This window comes from Aethalodelphis obliquidens, unplaced genomic scaffold, assembly GCF_003676395.1.
Source record: "Aethalodelphis obliquidens isolate GAN/ISIS:26980383/991018 unplaced genomic scaffold, ASM367639v1 scaffold25, whole genome shotgun sequence".
Classification (NCBI taxonomy): domain Eukaryota; kingdom Metazoa; phylum Chordata; class Mammalia; order Artiodactyla; family Delphinidae; genus Aethalodelphis; species Aethalodelphis obliquidens.
This window is the reverse complement of record NW_020837969.1, coordinates 33,502,934-33,514,225: the sequence shown is the minus strand read 5'-3', so window position 1 is coordinate 33,514,225 and position 11,292 is coordinate 33,502,934.

The following is an 11,292-nucleotide window of genomic DNA, read 5'->3' as shown; positions in this document are numbered from 1 at the left end:
CCAATCCTTTCTCTACTGCTTTGCTATGCTCTACATATTATTCATACACACAAACGTGCTCTTTTGGCCAAGGTACCAAGCATCCTTTGCATAATCTGGAGTATATCTTGAAGAAGGCCTTAAAATATGTGTATAAATTAATTTAAGCTACCACTCTCAATAATTTTAAATTCCACATAGCAACTTGAAGTCAGTTTTTATAATTGTTAAATTAGAGAATTGACATGAGAATTTAAAATGCACTGTACCAGAATGTAAGACTAAATAAGCCTGGGATGGCAGGGAAGATGGCAGTGTGGGAAGTGCTAAGAATTTGGCTCTCCACCTGGACAACATGGTATTGGCCAAATCTGTCTTCCATAATTATTTTAAAATTTCTGAGTCTATTCAAAGGCTTGCAGCTTCCAGGCAAGGACAAGGCTGATAAATTGCGCTTACTTTTGGTCAATTTCAGCCTAGTGCAGCTATGCATCCTCCCACGCCCCAACCCACAGCAGCCAGCTGTACCAGTGTTCTTAGAGGGGCTTGCAGGATCCAGAGTGGCAATAAGGACTTTGTCCTTCAAATATCAGGGATCTGGGCTCTGATCACCAACAGCTGCCTCTGGTAATGGAGGGGCAGACACAGAGCGGGGCAGTCAGCAGCATTTCTCACCACCATTGTTTCATGCTCCTCCACCTCAAGCACCTTTCAGGGGACTTAAAGAGACAATGGATCTTTTATTCCCTTCATTTTTCCCTTTTGTCCCTTTTGGGAGCAAGATACTTAAAGATTAGTTACACATACAGGGAAATTTAGAAAGGTAACACTCATGTCCAAGATGCAGGCTTTTCTTAGACCTGATAAGACCTTAAGTGTACACATTTCAGGCTGATCTCTGACACAGAGACACCTACACACACACACAAAAAGTTTTTAAAGAACAATAAATCCTAAAATTTGCTTGGAACCACAAAAAGACTTTGAATAGCCAAAGCAATCTTGAGAAAGAGAAACAAAGTTGGAGACATCACACCTACTGATTTCAAACTATATTACGAAGTTATAATAATCAAAACACTATGATATTGACATAGAAACAGACACACAGATCAATGGAACAGAATAGTGAGCTCAGAAATAAACCCATGAGTATGTGGTCAAATCAGTGAGGAAAGGACAGTTGCTGCAATAAACGGTGCTGGGGAAAGAGGACAACCACATGCAGAGGAATAAAACTGGACCATCATTTTACACCAAACTGTTACACAAAACTGACGCAAAATGGATTTAAAACTTTACAATAAGATCTGAAACTATAAAACTCCTAGAAGAAAACATAGGCAGTAAGCTCCTTGACATTGGTCTTGGGGATGATTTTTTGGACTTGACACCAAAGCAAAGGCAACAAAAGCAAAACTAAACAAGTGGGACTACATCAAACTAAAAAGTTTCCGCACAGCAAAGGAAATCATCAACAAAATGAAAAGGCAACATACTGAATAGGAGAAAATATTTGCAAACATACCTGATAAGGAGTTAATATCCAAAATATATAAGAAACTCAAACAACTCAATCTGATTAAAAATGGGCACAGGAAGTGTATAGACATTTCTCCAAAGAAGACATACAGGTGGCCAATAGGTACATGAAAAGATGCTCAACATCACTAATCATCAGGGAAATACAAATCAAAACCACAGTAAGATATCACCTCACACCTGTTAGAATGGCTATTATCAAAAAGACAAGGGATAACAAGTGCTGATGAGGGTGTGGAGAAAAGGGACCCCTTGTGCACTGTTGGTGGGAATGGAAATTGGTGCAGCCACTATGGAAAACAGTAGTTTTTTTCCTCAAAAAATTAAAAATAGAACTACCATGTGCTCCAGCAATCCCACTTCTGGGTATATATACTAAGGAAACAAAATCACTAACTTGAAAAGATATCTGCAGCTCCATATTCATTGCAGCATTATTCACAATAGCCAAGACATGGAAACAATCTAAGTGTCTACCGTTGTTGGAAATGGATAAGGAAAATGTAGTGTATACAGAATGGAATATTATTTAGCCAAAAAAAGAAGGAATCCTGCCATTTATGGCAACATGCGTGGATTTGGAGGGCATTATGCTAAGTGGAGTAAGTCAGACAGAGAAAGACAAATACTGTATGATCTCATGTGTGGAGTCTAAAACAAAAACAAGAAAAACCTGAACTCATAGATAGAGAACAAATTGATGGTTGTCAGAGGTGTGTGTGGAGGCAGGCAAAATGGATAAGTGGGTCAAAAGGTACAAACTTCCAGTTATAAAATAAGTAAGTGCTAGGGATGTAACTTACAGCATGGTGACTACAGTTAATGATAATGTGTCATATATTTGAAAGCTGCTGAGAGAGTAAGTCTTAGAAGTTTTCATCACAAGAAAAAAACTGTAGGTATGTGTAGTGATGGATGCTAACCAGACTTATTGGGGTGATCATTTCACAATACATACATGTACCAAATCATTACGTTGTACACTGAAACTAATGCAGTTGACCCTTAAACGGTACAGGTTTGAACTGCATGGGCCCACTCATATGGGGATTTTTTCAATAGTAAACATTACAGTACTATGCAATTCTCGGATGGCTGAATCCAAGGATGATACGGAGGAACCACGAGTACGGAGGCGTGACTGTAAGTTATAGGCTGATTTCTGACTGTGCAGAGCGTGGGCACTCCTAACACTACCTTGAGCTGTAAAATGATATCAATTATATCTCAATTTTTTAGAAAGTCAAACAGCAAACCTTGGGGAAGGGGAAAAATCTGATTTCCAAAGTTACCACATTATAAGATTTACTTGTCCAGTTTTCAATTAAAAAATCACAAGACATACAGAGAAACAGGGAAGTATGGCACAACCAAAGGAAAAAATAAATAAAAACTATCCTTGGAGAAGACATGATATAAGAAGAGGGATTTATTTCAAAGTGAAAAATCATTTTTTTTAATGATAAAATGGTCATAGTAATTTTCTAAAGTAACTCCTGGTTCTGGCCTTGATGGATTAGTTCAAATTGCATTTATATTCCCACTATAGACAACTAAAAAACTAGAAAGCAACTGTCTTCAAGCACTGGCAGTATACAGCACAGGGCTGTGATCTTGGAAGAAAGGAAGCACACCATAGGTAAGCTCCAAAGCCACCCAGACTCCTTCTCTGGAGGCATTTTCCAAAAATAGTGCAGGAAAATGAAGGCCAAGAAGAGAACTGTCTCACTGGGCAAAAAGCAAACAAAACAAAAAAAACAGAGATTGGAATTCAGAGCAGCTAAGGCAGGTGAAATTTGGGGAGCAGGTTATCAGAAAGGAAGGAGCTACAGAGAAAGAATCCTAAAGTCAACCTAAGGGTTTCCCTGGCGTCCTTTTACAAATCTAAAGCTATCTGTGAAGATGAGGCTCTGAAAAGCCTAGCAGAGAAAAACTGCTGAGAGACCAAAAGCTCAGAGGAATTAGGGATTTCACAGTGCTGGGGAGACACTGACCCATCCAGAAAGGAGAGACACTGGTCAATGTCCTTGCCATTCAGTTGAGACACCAGAATGCCCATCTTGCAGAAGTAAAGATCACACCCTAGAACTGAGGGCAAAATACACCAACCTTTAAAAAGCCTAGAGCTAAGCCTTAATAAAAATCAAAGTGGTCCACATTAATTTAGGTATCTGCCAAAATAAAATTCAAAATTCTTTTGAAGAAAATAAAACAATCCAGAGCCTCTAAAACAAATCATCAAGGGTCCAGTATGCAGTCAAAAATTACTAGAAATGCAAAGAAAAAAATGTAATCTAGAGTAAAAAGTAGAGTCTGTCCATAGAAACAGACACACTAAGAGGGTGTGGAGAAAAGGGAACCCTTCTACGTTGTTGGTGGGAATGTAAATTTGTACAAGCACTATGGAGAACAGTATGGAGACTCCTTAAAAAACTAAAAATAGAGCTAACATATGATCCAGCAATCCCACTCCTGGGCATATATCCAGAGAAAACCATAATTCAAAAGTATACATGCACCCCAATGTTCACTGCAGCACTGTTTACAATAGCCAGGACATGGGAGCAACCTAAATGTCCATCAACAGAGGAATGGATAAAGAAGACATGGTACATATACATATAATGGAATATTACTCAGCCATAAAAAGGAATGAAATTGTGCCATTTGCAGCAACATGGATGGACCCAGAAACTGTCATACTGAGTGAAGTAAGTCAGACAGAGAAGGACAAATATTGTATGATATAGCTTATATGTGAAATCTAAAAAAATGGTACAAATGAACTTATTTACAAAACAGAAATAGAGTTACAGTTGTAGAAAACAATCTTGTGGTTATCAGGAGGGAAAGTCAGGGAGGGATAAATTGGGAGATTGGGATTGACATATACACATTATTATATATAAAATAGATAACTAATAAAGACCCACTGTATAGCACAGGGAACTCTACTCAATACTCTGTAATGACCTGTACGGGAAAAGAGTCTAAAAAAGAGTGGATATACGTATATGTAAAACTGATTCACTGTGCTGTACAGCAGGAAGGAACACAACAGGGCTTCCCTGGTGGCGCAGTGGTTAAGAATCCGCCTGCCAACGCAGGGGACACGGGTTCGAGCCCTGGTCCGGGAAGATTCCACATGCTGCGGAGCAACGCACCACAACAACTGAGCCTGTGCTCTAGAGCCCGTGAGCCACAAGTCCTTGAGCCCGTGTGCCACAACTACTGAAGCCCATGTGCCTAGAGGCCGTGCTCCATAATAGAAGCCACCACAATGAGAAGCCCGTGCACCACAATGAAGAGTAGTCCCCGCTCGCCACAACTACAGAAAGCCTGTGCACAGCAACGAAGACCCAGTGCAGCCAAAAGTAAAATAAATTAAATAAATTCATAAAAAAAAGAAAGGAACACAACCTTGTAAATCAACTATACTCTAATAAAAAATAATAATAATTTTAGAAAAAGAAAAGAAACAGACATAAAACACTATGCCTCAAACACACAAATAATAACATGTAAAAGAATCTAGAAAAAAGGATGGATATAATGGGGAAAGAGATAAGAAATTTTAGGAGAGTTATAAAAATTTACATATATAGTTTCCAAGTGGAAACTCTAACACTGAAAAAAAAGCATAAGAACTGGAATCAAATATTCACTGGATGGGATTAACTGGAGATTAAACACAACAGAAGAAAGGATTAGTAAACTTGAAGATAGCTCAAAATACATCATTAAACTGAAACACAAAGAGTAAAATATTAGGAGAGAAACAAAAACAAAGCCTCAATGACCTGTGGGTCCAACACATGTGTGGTTAGGATCCCAGAAGGAGGGAAGCAGAAAATGAAGTAGGAATAATCTTTGAAGAAATTTTAATCAAAATCCCAAATCTGATCAAAAAAGAAACCCACAGACAGAAAAATCAGTGAACCCCAATCAAAAAAGAAAATACACCTAAAAAGAAAATCACACCTACACAGATCATAGTCAAAGATAAAGATAAAATCTCAAAGGCAAGCAGGTGCAGGGTCTTGAAGAGGTACGGGTTCATAGCAGCATTGCATCCATCAAAGGGTGAATTAATAAACAAAACTGGCATATATACACAATGCAATATTATTCAGCCTTAAAAAGCAAGGGAAATTATGACACATGATACAACATGGATAAAGCTTGAGGACATTAATCTAAGTGAAATAAGCCAATCACAAAAAGATCAATCCGGTATGATTCCACTTATGGGAGGTACCTAGATGCTCTAGGTACCTCGTAAAACTCATAAAAACAGAAAGCAGAAGTTTGGTTGCAGGGGCTGCAGGCATGGGATACAGGGAATTGTTTAATGGACACAGAATTTCAGTTTTGCAAGATGAGAAAGTTTTGGAGATTGGCTATATCATGTGAATATGCTTAACACTAATGAACTCCACACTTAAAAACTGTTAAAATGGCAAATCCTACGTTATGCATATTTTACCACAATTTTAAAATTTTTGAAATTTTTTTAAAAGAAGCAAACATAAGATAAAAGATACAGTATGTGCAAACAGCAATAATAAAAATAAGGCTAAGTTCTCATTAGAACTAATGGAGGCCAGAAAACAAGAGTATCTTTTTTTAATTTATTTTTTAAATTTAATTTATTTTATTGAAGTAGAGTTGATTTACAATGTTGTGTTAATTTCTGCTGTACAGAAAAGTGATACATTCTTTTTCGTATTCTTTTCCATTATGGCCCATCACAGAACACTGACTATAGTTCCCTGTACTATACAGTAGGACCTACGGGTATCTTTAAAGTGTCAAAACCAAATAAGAACTATCAACTATCAACCTAAAATTCTACATTGAGTGAAAACATCTTGCCAAAATGAAGGCAAAATAGAGATATGTTCAGATCAATGGACGTTTAAATAACCTGTTGCCTGCAAACTCGCTCTGTAAGAAATGCTACAGAAAATTCTTCAGGCTGAAGGAAAATGGTACCATATAGAAATCAGACTCACAAGAAGAAACAAAGAGCACTGGAAATGCTAAGGATATTGGTAAAAATAAAAGGGTAATTTTTTGGTTTCTTGAATTCTTAAGAAGTTAAACATTTATAGAAAAAATAATAACAATGTATTGTGGCAGAGGTAATATATGTGACGGTAACAGCACAAAGGGCAGGAGAAAGGATAAATGGAGTTTTGCTGTTTTGTCTTCACATTCTTCGAGAAGCGGTGTACTAAACAAAGAAAACACGCAAGGGACCACAGCCAGTCCTTGCAGTGAGCAGCGTTACAAGTGGATTTGCACACAGCAGGAGCACAGGGGACCACAGCCAGGTCCTCGCGGTGACAGTGAGGGCCCCGGTGCTGCTTGTTTCCCGTTCTGCGCCCTGCCTGCTCTCTCTGCTCCAGAAGGTGGCCCCTGGGGGCTGCATTAACCCGGGGTTAGCATCACCCAACGGAAGGGAAGTACCGCAGGCGCTCAGAGGGCAGGAGAGGGCAGCGGGGCACTTGTCCACTCTCTCTTCCTGTATCGGTGCAAGAGCTTGGCTGAGGCTGGCATGCTACAACAGCAGCCTCTGCCAGGACGCCCCTCAGCTCTCAGCCTCCAGGGCGAGGGGTAATCCTGCTGTCGCTGGTTCCTGGTCCCTCCACATCCCCTGTGGGTCTCTTAACTCTGTCCACACTGCTGTAAATTCGTTAAATCCTTCAGAAATCCACTTGAGTGTATCTTGTTTTTTCCTCTTGGGACCCTGACTGAGAGAGCAAATGGTATGAAGAGTAACCTTGAACAACAGGCTCTCAAGATGGAATTCTGGGGTTCCCATACATGGCTCAGAGCCACTGGAAACCCATAGCACACCCTGGAACCAGGATTCCTCAAAATAAGGTCTGCCATGGCATGGACTGGAGTAGAGAGGGGAAAAGACTTGGAAAATCATTTGGTTACTGTGGCAATAAGATGTAGATTGGAAAAAGGTAAGCTGGGTGTCTTGAACTTTCAACTCAGGGCGCTGGTTGAAATCAGAAAATGTCTCTGATGGCCTCCAAGGAATCTGTTATCTCTTTGCTTCCAGGCTGTAACAGCTGCAGATGGGGTGCCTGTTCTGCATTATATCCAGGCATATAACGAGAGGAAAATTCCAGAATGGCAGCGTATTTGCATGGCCTTAAAGTGTCTCCCTCAGTTTGCTTACTGTTGCAAAGAGAAGAAAATACTTACAGTTCAGACAACACCTTGAATGATCAAAATGAGCGTCACCAGTGAGGGGCAGGTGGGCATTGTATGCCTCCAGGTGTGATGCCCAGAGAAGGGTAGATCACACGTGTAGTGTTCCACCTGGGAATGCACAGCTGAATCTAATCAGGAGGAGGAACAGATGAGCTCAGAATGAGGAACTTTCTATGTAAAAGAAAATGGAGAGGAGCTATATTCTTCAAAAATGTCAATGTCATAAAAGGCAAAGAGAGGCTGTGGAAATATTCTAGATTCAAGGAACACGAAGTGGAAAGTGAATGCAATACCTGATCCAAGACCGGCTCCTTTACTAGAAGGGGGATTCTGTGAAAGACATTATTGGGTCAATTTAAAAACTGGAATGTAGATGGCAGAGTGGATGAAACTATTTTATTAAGGTTAAAGGTTGAAGTTGGGCTTCCCTGGTGGCGCGGTGGTTGAGAGTCCGCCTGCCGATGCAGGGGACACGGGTTTGTGCCCCGGTCCGGGAAGATCCCACATGCCACGGTGCGGCTGGGCCCATGAGCCATGGCCGCTGAGCCTGCGCATCCGGAGCATGTGCTCTGCAACGGGAGAGGCCACAGCGGTGAGAGGCCCGCATACCGCAAAAAAAAAAAAAAAAGGTATTGAAGTTGATCACTGTCCTTGGCTATGTAAGAGAATATCCTTATGCTTAGAAAACACATGCTGAAATATTTAGGAATAAAGAGCCATGACAAATACAATTTACTCTCAAATTGTTCAGTAAAATATACATTATGCATGTATTTATTGAGAGAGAGAATCCTCTCTCTCGTGCAAATGATAGAGCAAATGAAATAAAATGTTAACAATGAGTAAACCTGAGTAAAGAGTATGCATTAGCTTGCTAAGATGGTCAAACAAAGTACTACAAACTGGGTGGCTTAAACCTCAGAAATTTACTGTCTCACAGTTCTGGAGGTTGGAAGTCCAAGATCAAGGTGTCAGCAGTGTTGGTTCCTTCTGAGGCTGTGACGGGGAAGTGTTCCAGGCCTCTCTCCTGGCTGCTGGTGGTTTGCTGCAAACCTTTCGTGTTCCTTGCCTTGTAGAAAATCACCCCCATCTCTGCCTTCATGTTCACATGGCATTGTCCCTGTGTGTGTGTGTCTCTGTGTCCACATTTCCCCTTTGCATAAGGACACCAGTCATATTGGATTAAGGCCTAAGCTAATGACCTTAAGTTTAATTACCCCTGTAAAGACCCTATTTCCAAATCAGGTTACATTCTGTGGTATCAGGACTAAGACTTCAGCATATCTGTTTTGGGCGGGGGTGGGGGGACACAATTCAACCCCTAACAAGTATATGGATAATTTTTATACTATTTTTATTCTTGTAACTTTTCTGTAAGTTTGAAATTATTTCCAGGTAAAACATTTTTTTTTTAAGGAAAAGAAATTCCTATATGGCCTAAAGAGTGACTTACAAAACCAGGAAGAGAAAAAGTATATCCCAAAGAACTGCAGGATTCTACCAACTCACATCCACAAGATGCTTGGAATTGACCAAATAGGATAAATCATACAATGAGACAGGACCAGATTTATCAATATGGGTTCACTTACCAAGAATTCTAGGTTCAGCACGTCCAGTAACAGTCTAGGAACTGCTTGTCACATGGGCATGTTTTGCTCCATTAGGCCTTGTCAGGGCCTGCATACAGCATCCTTATCCATCACAGCCATCTTGAATTCTGTTGGATCTGTTGTAATAGTTGCAGATCCCTCTTCTGGGATCTGCAGCTATTATAGATAGTTGAACAGCTGTTAGGTGCCAAACGGCTCTAAGAGTATGCTTGTGAAGACTGGTTCATAGATGGCCTAGATTGAGAGGTTGGAATTTTCCCAGCATATGTTAGAGGAAGGACTATACTGGCTCACTGAGACGGGACTGTTGGAGTTAATTCATTACGTGCAGCCTGCTCAGCCAACCCTTACCGTACAACCCAGGAGGCCCAGAAATGCTTTAGTGAAGGGAGCACCAGAATCCATAAAAGTCCTAGTGCCAACTGTCCTCTGTACACCAGAGATGCTGGTGAGAGATAACTACAGTAGAATTGGGCACCCTCATTTCAATGGGAATAATGGGATCCCTGTGTGGTAGCAGTGTGGTGGCAGCACTTGACCGTCGAGGACAAAGTAGGCACAATTAGCAAAACAAAACATGGGGACAGAGTGGCCATCAGAGCATTTTGGCTCTCAAGGTCTGTGGCAGTGGCTCATTGATCATAAAGTTCCCAGGAATAAAACAGATGGACAGCCTCCACCAAAGTACGGCTTGATCTGCAAAATCAGAGAAAGTCTAAGCCAGGTATGCAGAAATCTGAGTTGAATGACTATACAGAAAGTACCCAATTCCCATCAGTTCATAGATCCAGAGTCCTAACTGAAAGAGTGGGAGGTGGAGTCGTTGAGAGCCCAGACTGATACTAAGACCAGGAATCTCTTACAGCATCAATCTGCACATGCGTGTGCTATTCTCCAGCAGGACTCAGCCTCCTCAATGCTCACTGACTATATAGTTATTGCCCCTATTTCAAGCCAGTCGCAACATCCAGCAAGATGCACCACAGGGTGGATCCAGGGCTGTTCATCTGAAGAGTGGATACAGGTGGGATAAGAAGCAAAGACGCTGAGCATGCTGAGTGTCCAAGCAAGGCTACAGCATGAGGAGGCAGATAAACTAGGAGGAAAAGGTAGATCTGTTAAGCTAACATCAGGGAGGAAGAAAGTAGGAAATTGCTGAAAAGAACCAAGGAGAGAGTTGAGGGCAGGAAAGTTAAGAGATTGTGTTTATGAGTTTTGAGATTTTGAAGTGGAAGGTAAAAAGCAATATAGAGTTTAATACGAATCACTGAACTGAGGTCCAGGAGCTTGAGGCTGGATGCTGGATGCTGGACACTGGGCATCTTATGTGACTTAGAAGTTGTCAGGGAGAACGGGAGCCAGGCGCCCAGACGCTCAATGAGGCTTCGAGATCAGGACAAGGAGGCCCAAAAGACGTAAAACCCCACAAGGTGCGGTACCTCTCTTCTGTACTTTAAGATGCCAGCATGATACCCTAGGACAAATATTTATCTGGAGATCTTTCAAAATTAAGAGGTTGGCTAGAAAATATCTTGTGTTCTGGCAAAAACTCAATTGATTGGCATCTAAATTATAACCAGAGCTCCCTTATTTAGCCCTAGCTTTAAAATGTTTAATTTTCAGTTGTTACCTGATACAACACTAGAGAACTAAAGACTCAGGAACAGGTACACAGTTTTGTTTTGGTTTCTGTTTTGTAATCCCATAACCAAAACATAAAGTTTAAAGATTAAAGTCTAATCAGTCATTTTTGTCAATTTACACATTATACAATTTATACATTAAAATCAATGAAATAATGAAAAAAATATTTAAGCTAGCAATCTGTTTTTTTTTTTGGTCTACACTTTGTAAGATAAAAATTATCCTGATTTTTATATTTATGTATATATATACACGTATATATATGTATATATATATATACATA